Source organism: Schistocerca gregaria, chromosome 2 (assembly GCF_023897955.1).
Source record: "Schistocerca gregaria isolate iqSchGreg1 chromosome 2, iqSchGreg1.2, whole genome shotgun sequence".
NCBI classification, from domain to species: Eukaryota; Metazoa; Arthropoda; class Insecta; order Orthoptera; family Acrididae; genus Schistocerca; species Schistocerca gregaria.
The window spans coordinates 454,889,004-454,907,971 of NC_064921.1; the positions used below are offsets into that span (position 1 = coordinate 454,889,004).

Sequence of the window (18,968 nt, forward strand, 5' to 3'; positions counted from 1 at the left end):
TTTTGTGCGCTGTCTGGACGGAAAGTTTACGGGCTTTTCTTTTTCAGTGTACCAGCTGTTACTGAAGTCTCTTATTTTGATGCGCTAGAAGTACGGTTCTTTCCTCAACTGGGAGAAGCTGAACCTCAGAACTTTGTTAGCAGCAAGATGGTGCTCCGCCACACTGACAGAACTCGCATCGTCGTCCTTCCCCACCACCCCTTTCGCCATCGCCCCACACCGTTCACCCGATCTTACACGACATTCGATTTATCTTTGGCTGGACATAAAAGATAATATGTATGTGCCTCCGCTACTAGGTGATGTACCCGACTTAAGAAACAAGACCTAAGCAGTTGTTGCAACAATTTACTCCAGACACACCGTTCAATGTTCGGAAAAACTCGCCTACTGACTCCATTGAACACTTGTAAGAAAAACTTTTTCAGACGCTCTTTCCTTTGATGTTTTATTTACAATTTTAAGTTAAATATAGTAAGTGCTACAAAGACTTAAAACCCAAGTATTCGTTATAAAACACTTCGTATAACGTTATTCTGAGACCAGGAGGAATACGATACTTTTCTTTATTGAATTAGTAGAAAGGCAAACTGGAGCTGCAAGGAATTAGAGTAACTTTGGTTTATCGCGTTACTATATCTTTCCTGGGCCTCAATGAGTTTTGCTAACGAGGAGTAAAGCACATACAAGGCTATTAACAGAACTTAAAATTGCACTTATAGTGAACGCATGTTCGTTTGAACTTAAATAATTGCAGAAACATCTCAGCATCGCTTTTCTTAGATTTTTTCTCTCCTGTGCTGGTATGAATTGCCTTAATTAAATGAAAGTAGCAGTAGAACTGCAGCTAACGGACAGTCTTCTGGTGATCCATAAGTACCATTCTATAACATATACGTTCGTCAGAAAATCCGTAGCGGAGATGGACACTGTCTCGTTATCGGAAATTTCCTGAACTGTGCCAAGCCAACGTCTGCGGCAGGTGGGTGCCTAATAAGCCGTAACAGAAATGTTTGATTCTGTTCCAGACGATTCCAGAAATGTAAAGATAGAACAATAATCGCTCCACTAATGACCGCCCTTTTCTAGGAGCTATCATATTCTCATTATCTTACCTCAGGAACCGATGGAGAAAAGTGTATGCCACATTTACCTCAAGGTTTCCTTCTGCTGTTTTGCTTCTGTAATAAAATATTCTCTTACTTGCGGAAAGAATTTGTTTTATCGATCCGTAAACGCATCCTCACGATCATTAAGGTTTACAGCAATTCTTTAATGAGCATTTTTTTATCTCGGCATGCTCCTTCCTCCTCCTCCCAGACATTCGTTACAGCTCGTGCCTGTTACTACTACCTCTTTCCACCCCTTCTACAAGCATTTTGTGGAATAATAAGCAGGTAGTCAATAAGGAAATAGTTTTTTTTCCTCGTGGAAGAATTTTATTAATCATTGTTCTTTATAGTAAACAGGTCATATTTTATTTACCTTCGTATAATCTCATAGATAAGTTTGTTCATGGTGTACGACTCGAAATGGAAAAGACACATTTCTTGGTGCAATCAACTGAAAGTGATGCCACCATATCTTTTAGTCAAGAAAGATCGCCACATTTTTGATTATCGTGCTGTTATCTGGGCTTAATGAAAGGAAAATATTAGTGTTGGCCTCATGACTGTATGTTGTAAGCCTTTTTTCTTTAAATATATGGGATTGAGATTACATATTTCATGATGGGCCTATTGCTTGTTATACGAGTCCGCACACAGCGAGAAAGGAAAGGAAAAGCAACAAAAGATCATACGGACGGATGAATATGCACGAAATACTACGATTATGGAAAATGAAGTGGCCCGCTGAGCCAGACTCTATGTATTAAAAAATAATTCTGTAAAGTTTGGAAGGTAGGAGACGAGGTACTGGCAGAAGTACAGCTGTGAGTACCGGCCGTGAGTCGTGCTTCGGTAGCTCAGTTGGTAGAGCACTTGCCCGCGAAAGGCAAAGGTCCCGAGTTCGAGTCTCGGTCGGGAACACAGTTTTAATCTGCCAGGAAGTTTCATATCAGCGCACACTCCGCTGCAGAGTGAAAATCTCATTCTGGAAGTTTCAATTAATTTTCTGTTTGCCTTCACTAACTACACCGTGCCTATTAGATATGTGCTTAGCCGCCTATTGTGGTGTCGTTTCACACGTACGTAACTATTACGACCCACACAATTCCTTTCACAAAAGGTATCAATGAAACAAAGAATAACTTTCAGCTCTGAATTATCCCACGTACCACACAACGATTGGATATTGGCAGTCTCCAAGTAAAGGCTGATATCTTTTATAAATGACTCCACACAATGAGTGAAGAGTCATTACAGCAGATAATTTAGCCTTCACTATAAGTATATTAGATAAGTTAACAAGGCAAAATCAGGAGTGGTCCAATGGGAAGTTGAGCTGGTGCTTTAAAAATATATATCTTAAGGTGTGGTTCATAGCTTAGATAAAATGTTTTATATAGCATATACCTTTATATTGCTTGAACTGGTTTCAACAGATTCATCGTCACCTGAAAGACTTTATAAAGTTTTAATATGATGTACACCACTTATTCATTTCTGGGAAGGATCTTCAGCATGAGTTGTTCATTTTAGAAACGCACTATGTAACATCTTAACGTGCTATTAAACCTGTTCTTAGAAAAATCCTTGACACAACTCTGTTTTGTAAAATTAATTACGATCGGTTTACGTCACTGACTATCTTGTAGGTAAGAAAGAATGAATACAACGAAAAACCAATCCAAGTTGCAAGTTTTACTTTTTATTCATTCGATGACTAGTTTCGGGTGGAGAGCCATTTTAAAACCATCATAACAAAGTCGATAATAGAAGATATCTAAAATGTACTACGACCATTTACATACAGATAACTGATTATTTGAAAACGGGTCTCACCTGAAACTAGTTATCGAATGAATAAAGAGTAAAAATCTGCAACTTGGAAGGGTTTTTGGTTCTACTTATTAACAGAAGTTGCTGACCCAATTCTCTCCAGTATGGTGAACGTTCGTAAGAAAGAATGAGTTTGTCGATTGTCTCAAGGTGTGCCACAGAGACTGATTAGTGGGAACTTATAATCATTGTTTTGCACGTTTTATGTTTGTTATTCATATGTGAAAACATGTATGATGCGTGTCGCTGTCATTATATTCTTTATTATTACCTGGGGAACAACCAGCAAAGGAAACCTGTCGTAATAAGTAAGTATAAGAATGTTATAACATGCATTATTCAAAGAATATACAGGGTGTCCCGTTTATCTTGACCGCCCTAAATAACTGTTTGTCCAGGTGCAGATTACAAAATGTTACAAGCAAATGTTCTTTAGCCGTCAGGGGGTCATCAATCAGCACAATTACCTTCGTTGTAGCTTTTTTCTTACAAAGATATGAGCAGCAGTATGCATTTTTTAAATGGCACCTTGTATCTTATATCCGGTGATTCATTTCCTCTCCTAAAGACCTATTCAAAAATGTATCACAGTGTACTATTCACTGAAACACAACGTTATTAATTACATACCACAACATTGACTTTGAGCCCAGGATCACAAACTCATCCACTTGCTGAAGTTGTCAAAGAACAAATGAAAACCAAGTGAAAATATAACACAAAATTGACTTTGGCTCTCCTGTATCATTGCCCAGGAGTAGAACATTCGAAAGTGCTCAAAGTGGTGACCTTGGACAGAGGTACACTGGTTCACCAGTTGAATGAAAGAATTATTTACTGCTCCCAGTGTTGCCTGCTGAAGACAGTTACAAGCAAGTTCCTGCATGTCCTCTGGAATTGTTGGAATATCGTGATAGACAACGTCTTTAATGCATTCCCAAAGAAAAAAGTACACAGGATGTAAATCAGGAGACCTAGCAGGCCAAGTAACAGTTCCTCCCCGACCAACCTAGGCAGGATGCCTTCGGTTCAGAACACGACGTGCACACGAGTCATTATGTGCTGGACATCCATCTTGTTGATACCACATAAGCATTCTGTTTCTTAGGGGCACTTCATCCAGAAGAGGAGGAAGAATTCGTCTGAGGAAGTTGGCATACGCTGTGCCGTTTAGACTACCATTGATGAAATAAGGACCAATAATTGTAGTGCCAAGCATCCCACACCAGACGTTAACTCTCCATTGACGCTGATGTTCCACCTGTCTAAGCCATCGAGGGTTGTCACTGGTCCAATAATGCATGTTCCTTGCGTTTACCTATTCTGTGTTTGAGAAGCAACATTCATCGACAAATAGAACATTGGAGAAGAGGTTCGGATTGGCGAGGATTTGCTGCTGTGCCCACTGACAGAACTGTACACTGTTCTGGAAATCATTCCCATTAAATTCTTGATGTAGGTGTACATGATAAGGATGAAACCGGTGACGTGTAAGAACACGCCGTACACTGGTTTTAGGATTCACAGCAACGGAAGCCAGTACAGTAATTTCGGCAGCTGCGTCTGTGCGAGTGCTACGATGATTTAGTTGTTGTCGGTTGAAACTTCCCGTTTCCTAAAGCGTCACAAGAATACGAGAAAACATCCGTCCGGAAGGTAGGTTCTTATCAAGATATTGCTCTCTGTACAGTTTCGCTGCCTGCGTAGCATTTCGCCTACCTTCAACAACAACAACAACAACAACATCAACAATTAAAAGAAACGTTATGTCAATGCAGTTTCTATGGAGGACAGCATTTAATGTGGTGTCACCGCCAGACACCACACTTGCTAGGTGGTAGCCTTTAAATCGGCCGCGGTCCGTTAGTATACGTCGGACCCGCGTGTGGCCACTATCAGTGATTGCAGACCGGGCACCGCCACACGGCAGGTCTAGTCTAGAGAGTCTCACTAGCGCTCGCCCCAGTTGTACAGCCGACTTTGCTAGCGATGGTTCACTGTCTACATACGCTCGCATTTGCAGAGACGACAGTTTAGCATAGCCTTCAGCCACGTCATTTGCTACGACCTAGCAAGGCGTCATATTCAGTTACTATGTCTTCTGAACTGATAACATTGTGACTCACGTACCATCAAGAGCGACGTTCATCATTAATGGATTAAAGTTAAGTGTGAAACGAATTACGACCGCTTTCTGAATTCTCGTTCCTGGTCATGTTCCACATCTCACGTCAGTATAGTTCTTCCCTCGTCACGCCAGCCTGCGTGAGCTAAAACGCGTGCATTTCGGCCTCCTCAAGTAAAACAGTGTTGGCTCTTCTGCCAACACAACATTTACTGTATGACTACTCTAGACAACAGTATTTAAAAGGACTAAACTACTGTACTAAAAGTACCCGTACATAAGAAAATAGTAATGCAATTACTCTTCTGCGAACTTACACTCCCCTATAAATGAGTAGCATTTCCACCTTCTCTTCGTTGATGTACTTTCTACTCGCACAACTCTTCAACTGACGATGGTTAACGGAATGATGGGTTTGCATTCTACTTATGTTTACATTCGTCCTCAGCCAACGTCAGCACGTGGATGTGTTCCATTACACCGAGTACTTGCACTAACCGGTGGGAGCGTCAACGTCAGTCTTGTGTTATGCAATTAATAACGTTGTGTTTCAGTGTATGGTACACTGTGATACATTTTTGAATAGGTATTTACGAGAGGAAATGAATTACCGAATAAAAAATACAGAGTGACATTTAAAAAAGTCATAATGCTGTTCATATTTTTGTAAAAAAAAAAAAAAGCTGATTGATGTCCCCCTGACGGCTAATGAATATTTGGTTCAAACATTTCGTAATTTGCATCTGGACAAACAGTTAGTTAGGGTGGTCAAGATAAATGGGACACCCTGTACACATGTTGTTAACTACCATCTGAGCAAAATAAAAGTTATTAAAATTGAAGAGGCAGCACAAGTCCCTTGTAACTTTTTCTTTATTTTACGTGTTTCACTCTACTAACGCGATTATTTTCAGAAAAAACGTAGCCAGACGCCACACGTTACACGGCCCAATATTTGTAACGTTTGGTCCTCGGCTACGTTGCTTCTGAAGCTGCTAGTCTAGTGAAACATGTAAAACAAAGAAACCGTTACATGAAAGTTCTGGCGGTTCTACAGTTTCAGTTTCTAACGGTCGGCGTTCCCCTGTAGGCAAATGTCTGCGCTCTTTAAAATTATTCATCAATAATCGAATAGTTTTGATCAAAGACCATTTCCTACCTAAGTTGGAATACAAAGACAAGTTAAATGTCGAATGGAATCCGTATTTGGAGTAAACGTGCACAGCTTGACAATTTCCAAGGAACAACTGCACTTGCTAAGGAACAACCGCCCATGCTACAGAACAACCAACAACTGCTGTGGAACAGCCTACCAGTGCAAAAGAAAATGTACAGGGCGGGACGTGTTAACAGCAGCGCAGCCTGTGCACGAACAGTCTATAGGCATTCGACAGTTCACGCAGTAAGGTGTTGACGGAGATTGCTGTGAAATCTATTAGTAAGAGATTTTGTATTTTACTACATCATTTGAGCGCTTACGATAATGGACGAGTAGTTGCATGGCTAGAAGCCGGCCGAAGTATTACTGCTGTGGCCACAGTGTCATCTCGCAATTAAGAAAGGCCACTGAAGGTTGAAATACTATGCGAAAACATGCCGCTATCCATAGACGGACCATTTCACCCCAACAAGATCGATACATAACGTTAGTGGTGAAGAGGAACTTCATCTCACTCCTAGACATTGCTGTAGACCTTGCAGCCGCTACCGGTATACATATCTCTGCCAGAGCTATTTTGTGGCGGTTAAATCAGGCTGGTATGCACTCTCGGAAGCCTGTTAATGCATACTGCGTCAACCAAGCCATGGTCGAGAAAGAGTTCGTTCGTGCAAGGAGAACGCTAGTAGGGGTCACCAACAGCGGCACAAAGTGACGTTCTCCGTCGAACCCCGCATCACTGTGGCTTTCCACCACTTAGTGCACGTTACACACCACGGACTGATCATGAACGTCATCGGTATGGCCTATGAGTTTAGTGTGAGCAGGCACAATGGCCGCACGAGGTACCGCTATAACACAGTGGTTACACTGAGAGTGTAAGAACACCTTCATGTTGCGAGTCTGTTCTGTGTCACAGATGACATTGATGACTGTTATCCTGAATTCCCATGTGATGAAATCTGTACCAATTTTCGTTAGAAATATACCACTTTACCTCTATTACGTATGTACTCTGTTTCATGTCGTCCATCATTTTTCGTCATTATTCCTGTCCAACGCGCCTCTATTCTTCAAAAATTGTCAGACAGTGTGTCATAAAAACATGTGTAGATATGTACGTATTCAAAAAGAAGGAAGTGACAACGGCCACGGAAGCCTACGCTACCATATCATGCTTGGTGTTTTAAGTTACTACATTTCTACTACTAACGCTATTCACAACATTTTTCAGAGGTATACTACTGGATGTACCTGCAAAATTCTACCGCTGTACGACACATGACGACATATGCCGTAATCAGCATTGAACTATGCGGAAATGAATCTGTAGGGCGAAATTCGCTTGAGATGTAGATGCCAGGTGTACAAGTACGACTGAAATGTTTTACATATGTGTGAAATATACATGTATGTAACATGTGCGTACTTCGATAAAGCCATGGGTAAAATGATCATCCTAAATACTTCGATAGATTTCTACCAAATTTGGTACACATATTACTTCTCCTTTAAAAATAAATACCATGAGGACAAGAACCAGCAGCCTCTTATTGGGTTGGGACGGGGAATAAGGGAAGAGAAGTGGGGTAAAGAGGAGATTGCCTGAGAAGGAGAAGAGGAGATATACAGAGACAGGGGACAAAGGAAGGGAAGAGGAGGAGTTGCACAGAAAAATACGAAGACGAAGAGAGAAACCAAAGTGCGGGAGACGGACTTTGAAATTAAAGAGAAACAGATGGTCAGACAAGGGGGGAAGTACATGAGGAGCGAGAGGAAGAGGAGAAGATAAAGAGAGGGGAGGATAGAGAGGCGTGTTACGAGGAGATTGACCGAGGGAGGAGGTAGACAAATGAAGAAAGAGGAAACGGACTTAGACGGCAGTGGGATGGAGGAGATGGACAGATGCGGAAACTGCACGTGGACAGAGGGGGCAAGATGGCAAGAGAGAGGGCCAAGACGAGATAAAAAGAGCATGGGGGCGGGGGCGGGGGAAGATGGAGAAGGTCACCGAGATAGGCAAAGAGGAGATGGATTATTAGCAGATTGGAGTAAATACAAAACCTGGTAATGCTAGTAATACACTACTGACCATTAAAATTGCTACACCAAGAAGATAAGCAGATGATAAACAGGTATTCATTGGACAAATATGTTGTACCAGATCAGTCATGTGATTACATTTTCACGCAATTTGGGTGCATAGATCTAACCCGTGGTCTAAGGGTAGCGTCTTTGATTCATAATCAAAACGTCTTCGGTCCCGGGTTCGATAACCGCCACTGCTTAAATTTTGATAAATAATCAGCATTGGCGGCCGAAGATTTACGGCATAAGAAGTCAGCCTCATTCTGCCAACGGCCTTGTCAAAGAGGGTGGAGGAGCGGATAGAGGTTCAGGGCACTCTCTTGTCCTAGGGGTGGGAAATTTCCCCTAAATGCGGAAGAATCAGCAATGATCAACGATATGAGGATGAAGAAGGCAATGTAAACCACTGCATTAAAGACACGTAACGTGTATCCACAGGACATATGGCCTGTAGTTGAAGAAGTGTCATGATGATCTCTCCATTGGCAAAAGATTCCTCAATAGTCCCCAATTCGGATCTCTGGGAGGGGACTGCCAAGGGGGAGGTTACAAGGAGAAAAAGGTTGAATAATCAACGAAAGGATAATGTTCTACGAATCGGGGCGTGGAATGTCAGAAGCTTGAATGTGGTAGGGAAACTAGAAAATCTGAAAAGGGAAATGCAAAGGCTCAATCTAGCTATAGTAGGGGTCAGTGACGTGAAGTGGAGGGAAGACAAGGATTCCTGGTCAGATGAGTATCTGGTAATATCAACAGCAGCAGAAAATGGTATAACAGGTGTAGGATTCGTTATGAATAGGAAGGTATGGCAGAGGGTGTGTTACTGTGAACAGTTCAGTGACCGAATTGTTCTAATCTGAATCGACAGCAGACCAACACCGACAACGATAGTTCAGGTATACATGCCGACGTCGCAAGTTGAACATGAACAGATAGAGAAAGTGTATGAGGATATTGAAAGGGTAATACAGTATGTAAAGGGGGACGAAAATCTAATAGTCATGGGCGACTGGAATGCAGTTGTAGGGGAAGGAGTAGAAGAAAAGGTTACAGGAGAATTTGGGCTTGGGACAAGGAATGAAAGAGGAGTAAGACTAATTGGGATCTGTAACAAGTTTAAGCTAGTAATAGCGAATACCCTGTTCAAGAATCACAAGAGGAGGAGGTATACTTGGAAAAGGCCGGGAGATACGGGAAGATTTCAATTAGATTACATAATGGTCAGACAGAGATTCCGAAATCAGAGACTGGATTGTACGGCGTACCCAGGAGCAGATATAGACTCAGATCATAATGTAATAGCGATGAAGAGTAGGCTGAAGTTCAAGACTTTTTTTTCGGCCATCAGTCTACTGACTGGTTTGATGCGGCTCGCCACGAATTCCTTTCCTGTGCCAACCTCTTTATCTCAGAGTAGCACATGCAACCTACGTCCTCAATTATTTGCTTGACGTATTCCAATCTCTGTCTTCCTCTACAGTTTTTGCCCTCTACAGCTCCCACTAGTACCATGGAAGTCATTCCCTCATTTCTTAGCAGATGTCCTATCATCCTGCCCCTTCTCCTTATCAGTGTTTTCCACATATTCCTTTCCTCTCCGATTCTGCGTAGAACCTCCTCATTTCTTACCTTATCAGTCCACATAATTTTCAACATTCGTCTTCTATAGCACCACATCTCAAATCTTTCGATTCTCTTCTGTTCCGGTTTTCCCAAAGTCCATGTTTCACTACCATACAATGCTGTACTCCAGACGTACATCCTCAGAAATGTCTTCCTCAAATTAAGGCCGGTATTTGTTATTAGTAGCCATCTCTTGGCCAGAAATGCCTTTTTTGCCCTAGCGAGTCTGCTTTTGATGTCCTCCTTGTTCCGTCCGTCATTGGTTATTTTACTGCCTAGGTAGCAGAATTCCTTAATTTCATTGACTTCGTTACCATGAATCCTGATGTAAAGTTTCTCGCTGTTCTCATTTCTACTACTTCTCATTACCTTCGTCTTTCTCCGATTTTCTCTCAAACCGTACTGTGTACTCATTAGACTGTTTATTCCGTTCAGCAGATCATTTAATTCTTCTTCACTTTCACTCAGGATAGCAATGTCATCAGCGAATCGTATCATTGATATCCTTTCACCTTTTATTTTAATTCCACTCCTGAACCTTTCTTTTATTTCCATCATTGCTTCCTCGATGTACAGATTGAAGAGTAGGGGCGAAAGGCTACAGCCTTGTCTCACAACCTTCTTAATACGAGCACATCGTTCTTGATCGTCCACTCTTATTATTCCCTCTTGGTTGTTGTACATATTGTATATGACCCGTCTCTCCCTATAGCTTACCCCTACTTTTTTCAGTATCTCGAGCTGCTTGCACCATTTTATATTGTCGAACGCTTTTTCCAGGTCGACAAATCCTATGAACGTGTCTTGATTTTTCTTTAGCCTTGCTTCCATTATTAGCCGTAACGTCAGAATTGCCTCTCTCGTGCCTTTACTTTTCCTAAAGCCAAACTGATCGTCATCTAGCGCATTCTCAATTTTCTTTTCCATTCTTCTGTATATTATTCTTGTAAGCAACTTCGATGCATGAGCTGTTAAGCTGATTGTGCGATAATTCTCGCACTTGTCAGCTCTTGCCGTCTTCGGAATTGTGTGGATGCTGCTTTTCCGAAAGTCAGATGGTATGTCGCCAGACTCATATATTCTACACACCAACGTGAATAGTCGTTTTGTTGCCACTTCCGCTAATGATTTTAGAAATTCTGATGGAATGTTATCTATCCCTTCTACCTTATTTGACCGTAAGTGCTCCACTAGCATCAAACATGTAGCATCAACTGTTTTATTTTGATTATTGACTGGGTTTACGGTAAAGTGAACTGGAAATGTACTCATATCCTGATTTGACATATCCCAGTGACTGTACGGGTTAGCTGACAGTAAAGGCCGTGGCGTTCAACAGTTGTACAGAGAGAGATTTCCAGAATGGTGGTGCCCACACAAGAGAACGATTGAAGCACTTGATCTTCGTCTAAGGGAGCATGGAACATTCAAGAATACTATCCGCGTCTGGTGTAGTCATAGAAGGGCGAGGACGCCTCAACTGGAGGAGGAACTTCGCGCATCTGAGAAAAACTCTGGAGTCAGCGTACGGCAGTTACCTGCAACAAGTAATGTAGACCACAAGACCACGTGGCGAGTTCTAGATGTGAAGCTGCTGTATCCGTACCATGTATCGCATGTGCCGGCACTATCGGCAAATGATTTCCCTGCAAGGGCTCACTTCTGCAAATGAGTCTTTCAACAACAGGTCAGACCTCATGTTAGTGCAAATATGTGACAGAAGTAAGCTTCCAGCCAGTTGCTGGGAGACCAGAGGATGCCTCGCTGCAAGAGTGCGTCCGTAAACAGCAGCGGACGGGATATAAGTCTATCCTCTACCACCAGCAGGGGACTAGCTCTCAGCAGTGTCAGTAGGAGGTTCGTGTTTACTCGTGACTTGTGAGCGCTTCGTGTTGGCCGCACATTGCTGCAAGGCTTCTGCCTCGCCAGGAGACCGGTATCGGCGTAGTCACATCGGCTGTTAACTAGACTGAAAGAATGGCAAGAAGAAGGGACAAGATGGTAGTCAGACGTTAAGACATTACGGAATAACATAAATGTTTCTGGGAAACTTTTAAAACAAAGTACATAAAATTTGTCAAACAAGAAAATTCTTAGGAAGACGAACGCTGAGCCTCAGGGGCAACAGACAACCACAGTAACTGTTCACAGGGTGACTGTCCAATGCCCAGTGGGCAGCATGAGAAAATAAACAACTGAGAAATGAGAAACAGACAGATGGGAAGTAATATGTATTAAATATACTCAGATGATCAGCTTCTTATCAAAATAAATATCTTTTGACAGATGTATTACAAAATCTTTATAGTGACTGTGGGTCCCTGATAATAAAGCATTAAGTACACATAGAGACACAATTAAACACTACACAGTTTCACAACTAAATATAGTTGAATTATTATTATTTTCATAAAATACAACACATTTGATAATATGCGTCGCAAGCAAATCATAGGCAACATTAGGTGTTTAACAAAATATTAAGTGCCTTAAAAACATTAGAAAACACGAGACGAAAGCAAATTGGGAAATTTGTGGTAAGGTCTGGGGACCAAACTGCAGAAGTCATCGGTCCGTGAGCTTAAGCACTGCTTAATCTAACTTAAACTAACTTACGCTAAGGACAACAGACACACACTCACACACACACACACACACACACACACACACACACACACACACACACACACGAACCTCCGACGGGGGGAACCACGCAGACCGTGACAAGGCGCCTGAGACTGCGCGGCTACCCAACGCGGTGAGACTAAAACAAAGAGCAGGTAGTCTAAAAAGTAATGTAAAAGAATGTGCATATTAAGCACACAGCAAGCCGCTGCTCACTAAGCTCACTAACATGGCGACTGAACATGACATCTTTAACTAAATGCATGTTCGCCACAGCCAGTATCAAAACTCCGGGAGGCTTTAGCTCACAACACCACACCGGAGTAATTACACAAGTATCACGTAGGTGTGGAGGGAACCAGGATGCCGCAACAGAGCACAAAATTAATGACTGCTGGTGAAAGATCTCGCTATATACCTTTCCTCACCGATTCTCTGGAGAACCTCCTCATTACATACCTTATTAGTCCGCCTAGTTTTCAACATTCGTCTGTAGTTCAATATCTCAGATGCTTAGATTCTCCACACTTCCGGTTTTCCCACATTCTGTGTCTCACTACAATATAATGCTATGCTCCAAAAAATGCTCCTAAAAATTGCTTCGTCAAATTAATGCCTACGTTTGATATTGCTAGGAATCTCTTGGCCAGGAATGTCCTTTCTGGTTTTTATGTCTTCACTGTTCCGTCCGTAATAGGTTGTTTTGGTGCCTAGGTAGCGGAATTCCTTGACTTCTTCTAGTTCTTGACCAAATCTCAAGTTAAGTTTCTCGCTGTTGTCATACCTGCTACTTCGCATTACTTTCGTTTTTCTTCGGTTTACTCTCAGTCTATATTCAGTATTAATTGCATTCCATTCAACACATCCTGTAATTTTTCTTTACTTTCCCTGAGGATAGCAGTGCCATCTTGATTTTAATTCGGGTCTCGAACCTTCTTTTATTTCCGTCATTGCCTCTTTGTTATACATATAGAGCAGTAGGGACAGAAGCCTATACCGTTCTCTTACGCCACTCTTCTCTTTCACTTTTATTGGTCCCTCTTGGCACTTGCACATATTGTATATTACATGTGTTTCGCTATAGGCGTAGTTTACTCATATTTTCACAGAATTTCGAATATCTTGCGCAATTTGACATTGACGAACGCTTTCTCATGCCTATAAATCCTTTGAACGTGTCTTGGTTTTTTCCTTAGCCTCGCTTCCATTATCAACCGTAAAGTCACAACTGTCTCTTTTGTGCATTTATCTTTCCTAAAGCCACACTGATTGTCATCTAACACATATTACTTTTCTTTTCCATTCTTCTTATATTATTCTCGTCAGCAACTTGGATGAATGAGCTGTTAAGCTGATTGTGCAGTAATTCACACACTTGTCGGCTCTTTCAGTCTTCGGAATTGTGAGGATGATGGTATACCGACAGTCTCATACGTTCTACATTCCAACGTGATTAGTTTTTTTATTACCATTTCTCCTTCTGCATTATCTGAGCCTATATCGTCCAAAGCTCTTTTAAATCTGATTCTAATAGCAGACCCCTGTAGACTCACTTTAATTCTTCAGTCATTTCATCAGACTAGACCTCCCCCTCATAGAGGACTTCAGTATACTCTTTCAATTATCTGTTCTCTCCTCTGCATTTAACAGTTTACTCTTAATGTGGCCACCCTAACTTTTAATTTCACTGAAGGCTGTTTTGACTTTTCTATATGTTGAGACCTTCCGGCAATCATTTTTTCCGTTTCTTCACATTTTTCGTGCAGCCATTTCGCCTTAACGACCTTGAACTTCCGACATTTATTTCTATATTCCAGAATTTCCCTGAACAATTTTGTACTTCCTTCGTCGATCAATGGAAGCATTTCCTCTGTTGCTCATGGTTTCTTCGCAGTTACCTTCTTTGTACCTATGTTTCTCTTTCCAACTTTTGCTATTGCTCTTTTTCGATATGTCCATTTGCTCTTTAACCAAACTGCCCACTGACCTACTCCTTCGCGCGGTATCTAGGACTCCAAGCGTAACTATTCATTCCTGGTACTTCTATATCCAACTTCTTTTCGCATTGCTTCTTCCAGAATACTTTCTTAAAATCCAGCCTGCTCCCTGACACGACTAAATTTTGATCTGAATCAATATCTGCTTCGGCGCACGCCTAACAATGGCATCTGACTTCCGAATTACTGTCTGACCACGATGTAATCTAACTGAATCTTCCAGTATCTGCTGACCTTTTCCAAGTTTGCCGCTTTCTCTTGTGATTCTTGAACAGAGTATTCGTTTTTATAAACTGAAATTTTTGCTGAATTAATTAGAATGTCTCCTTTATCAGTCCTACCATTAAGACCATATTTCCCTGTAACCCTTTCCTCTACTCCTTCTCCTACAACCGCATTTCAGTGCCCCATGACTATTGGATTTTCATGTCCCTACTGAATTATCCGTTCAATATCGTCATATTCGTTCTCTATCTCTTCACCTTCAGTTTACGACGTCGGCATTTATTTATCAATTATCATCGTTTATGTTGGTCTGCTGTCGGTTCTGATGAAAACAATCCTGTCACTAAACTGTTCAAAGTAACTCACTCATTGTCCTACCTTCCTACTCCCACTGCTGTTATAGCGTTTTCTGCTGCAGTTGATATTAACCTATACTCATCTGACTAGAAATCCTTATATTCTTTACATTTCACTTCACTGTCCCCTACTACATCAAGACCGAGCCTCTCCATTTCGTTTCCCAGGTTTTATAGCTTTCTTACCGCATTCACATATCTGACATTCGACGGCCCGGCTCTTCGAACATTATCCTTTCGTTACCTATTCAGTCTTTTTCTCATTGTCAGCTTTCCCTTGGCAGTTCCTTTCCTGAGATGGGAATGCGGGTTATTCCACAATCTTTTGCCAAGGGGGACATCATTATGACACATTTTCAGTCACCGACCACAGGTCCTGTGGATACACCTTATGTCCGTAATGCAGCGGTTTTCCATTACCTTCCTTATGCTGTTAACTCATCGTTCATTCTTCCGCCTTTAGCGACAGTTTCCCACACAACGGGCAAGAGACTGCCGTGAACCTCTGTCGCTCCTCCATGCCCTTTGACAAGGCCATTGGCAGAATAAGGGTGACGTCTTACGACGGATATCTTCGGCCGACACTGCTGATGATTTTAGTTCAAAATTTAAGCAGATGTGGGGTTCGAACCCGGTACCGAGGATGTTTCTTTCCTTTTTTGTCACGCAAAGCCTCTACCCTACATCATGGGTGTAACGAGGCACTTCATAGTAAACATTTTTGATTAGTAAGCTGAACTGTGGATTTCCCAATGTCCCTGTTCCTGACGAATATGTAACCGCAATTGCTTACCTTCTTTAGACTCATGCTCCATGTTACCAAGTTTTTCTTCATTGAACCATGGTGCTGCGGAGATTATTAAAGAATTTTAGTCTCTAATGTTTGAGATTCTTCAAAATATTGCTGAGAAGAAACTATCTCGGTACACCCCGGTCTAGCTAGCGAAAGATAGATTAGTTTAGATTAATTATTCATTCCATAGACCCACAAAAGAGGGGATCCTCCTGGGTGTGGAACATGTCAGATGAACATATTACAAAAATGTGATTAGAAAAACCTGAGTTTCATTCATTTTAATGATCATCAGTCAATAAACAATAAAATTATGCACATGAATTAAAATTAAACTTCCAATATTTACTGGTTTAATTATTACATCTGCTTTCATTAAATCCATCATTCACACAGTAGCTAGTTACTTGGCTATTACAATTAAGTATTAACAAAAATTAAAGTAAATTATTCATTTCATTGATCCTCAGTTAAGAATAGTCAAATTATGTACAAGATTTAAAATTAAACGTCCACTATTGACAGACTTAACACTTACATCTGATTTCCATACATTCATCGTTCACACACTAGGTAGTTACTTGGCTGTTACAACCAAGTACTGTCAAAAACTCAAGTATAATGAATTTTCATTGAAATGGTATATTGCACTTGTTGAGAAATTCATGGATGGAATAGAATGAGTTGGCCACCAAAAATTCTTTTAAATTATCTTTGAGTAGTGCCTTGTCTGAAACTAAACTCTTAATGGTTGAAGTAATTTATTGAAAATATGTGTTGCTGAATAATGGATGCCTTTCTGGGCAAGAGTAAGTGATTTTAAATCTTTACTTATATTGTTCTTATTCCTAGTATTGCTACTGTGTATTAAGCAGTTAGCTGGAAAAAGAGATCTATTATTTACAAAAACTTCATTAAGGAATAAATATAGTGAGAGCTGTGGTTAATATACCCAATTCTTTCAAGAGGTTTTGACATGATGTTCTTGGATTTACATTACACATTGCCATTATTATACGCTTCTGTAATCTAAATATTTTTTCTCGGTTTGTGGAGTTACCCCAAAATATACCATATGACATAATGGAGTGTAAATAAGCAAAATATGCCAGTTTTTATTATATTTGTATCTCCTACATCTGACATCATTCACATTGCAAACATAGACTTGTTTAGGCGCTTTTGCCGTTCGTTAGTATGTCGTCCCACCTGAATTTATGATCAAGTAGCAATCCCAATAATTTTACGCTCTCAACTTCTCCTATTTCCATGTCGTCATATTTTATACACACACTAGAAGGAAAACTCTTGGAAATTCTGAACTGCGTATAGTGGGTCTTTTCAAAGTTTAATGACAGTGAATTGGCTATGAACCACTTATTAATGTTAGTAAAAATTTTATTAGCTGCCATTTCTAAATTTATATTTGATATATTACATATTGCAACGTTTGTATCATCTGCAAATAAGACAAACTTGGCATCTGGTAATGTAACAGATAACAGGTTATTAATGTACACAAGAAAAAGTAGTGGACCTAGTATGGAACCTTGGGGAACACCACATGTAATTTCTTCCCAGTCAGATGATGTCTGATTGCCTACTGCTGAAGTGTTGCGTAATGACACCCTTTGGTTTCTATTAGTAAGATATGAGTGAAATCACTTAGCAGACCTGGAACTGCGTGGGACTTACCATCCTGCAGATCTAGATTAACAGCCTTCTAGCCAGCCGCGGTGCATTAAATGATACGTTCCCTTAATGTTCCATTCTGCACGGACGTCACCTGTCTCGAGGCTCTTCACCAACTGATTGTGCAGTGACAGCCCTTAAGAAGCTGTTAAACGTCGCCCTCTTTTATTTTGTGAAACACCAAGAAACTAGCAAATCACTTATTTAGCATTTCCGTTTGTTTTCATAGTTTTATTCTTAAGTTAGTAGCAGCAGGTTGGGTAGTGTGCGTGCGTGTTATATGCGGACGCAGGAGGAGCTGGCCATAGCTCGCGAACAGCTGAAGACGTTTATGGCCGCAGTCAGCCGTCTGCAGTTTGCTACCTCAGGGTTTGGTGGTCGCGAAGTAAATGGAACGTCACATAGGGCTCCCCTGGGGTCACTTGTTCCATTCACAGGCTCTGCTGTTGATGCACCTTCCAGCGTACATGAAGCAGGGGATCAGCGCGTACTGCCGAGTGAGTGGCGTGTTGTTAAGAGGACGCGTCGCTCAGAGCGGAGAGCCGAAGTGAGGCCAGGACGTCTCGCCTCGCCCATTAGCTGACCGCACACAAGTGGATTTAGCAGCTGTCCACCAACATTTCCAGCGAATTTCTTGAAGACCTGCAACTCCCACCTGTGCCTTAGTGGAGGCACAAACTTCAGGCCGTTATCCGCACGTCTGGTAACTGCCGACCCCGCCTCTCAGCAGGAACAAACACTGGCGGATTAGTGCGACGGGCCTCGTTCAGCCAAGTCCGTCAGTTTTCAGCGAGCCAGTGGCTGATGCGCTACTCCAGCAGACAGTGCGCTTACGTCGAATGTGCACGTCTTTCTCAAACGATTTTAAAGAAACTCAGCTATATCTTTATATGTGAGTTTCATAATGAAGTGTCTGTCGTTTCGCTAGTGGCCAGATTTTGAACGAAAGCATTATACTGCTTGAAATGCGAAAAAATTGCAATGAAAAGTAGGAACCGATATGAATTTCTGTTTCGTGCATAAAAAACACATGGAACTTTTCTTTAGGTTTGTGAGGAGATTTCTATCACCCATCCCCAGAAAATTTATATAACACCCATTCTTAACTGCGGATACCAGCGTTGAAGCTGAAATAAAATACTGTTACCTCACAAACGGTTTGAGAGGTCGAAACGAGATTCTGACAAATGATAGCACGAAAAGAGGAGAGTATTTCTTCATTTTCCTATCTACCACAATATATGAGCAAGTACAGACTTGACTGTAATTTTTTTAGAGTCATCAATTGTTGGTGGAATGTTAATTAGCGTGGCTTTGGAACAAGATAATTGAGGAATTTACCC

At 41.3% G+C, this 18,968-nt stretch overlaps 1 non-coding gene across 1 annotated transcript; it reads left to right on the top strand.

Annotated features, from left to right (window-relative positions):
• The first annotated feature begins 1,955 nt into the window (after nucleotides 1-1,955).
• Trnas-cga (transfer RNA serine (anticodon CGA)) lies at nucleotides 1,956-2,030 on the top strand. Its single transcript has one exon. It is a non-coding gene; the product is annotated as a tRNA-Ser (tRNA).
• Nucleotides 2,031-18,968: the final 16,938 nt, after the last annotated feature.